Raw genomic sequence first — 327 nt, 5'->3', positions numbered from 1 at the left:
ACTTGAAAAACAAAAACAAAAACAAACAAAAAGAAAAAAGGGCCAGGCGTGGTGGTGCACACCTTTAATCTCAGCATTCAAGATGCAGAGGCAAGCCGAACTCTAAATTCAAGGTCACCTTGGTCTATAGAATGAGTTCCTCACAGCCAAGGCTACGCAGCTGAAAAATAAGTTGTAATTATTAAAAATGCACGTAGACAGAGTCTAAGTGCTGACAGTGTAGCCTGCACTCTCAATTCCTGTGTCCCACTCTGTGAGTTAAGCTGGTAAGAATTGACCTCTTGGACAGGTGAATATTCTAAAGGTTAGACTGCTGAGAAACCTGGC

The sequence above is a fragment of the Acomys russatus genome, chromosome X (assembly GCF_903995435.1).
Source record: "Acomys russatus chromosome X, mAcoRus1.1, whole genome shotgun sequence".
NCBI lineage: Eukaryota > Metazoa > Chordata > Mammalia > Rodentia > Muridae > Acomys > Acomys russatus.
Note: the sequence above shows the minus strand (reverse complement) of the source record.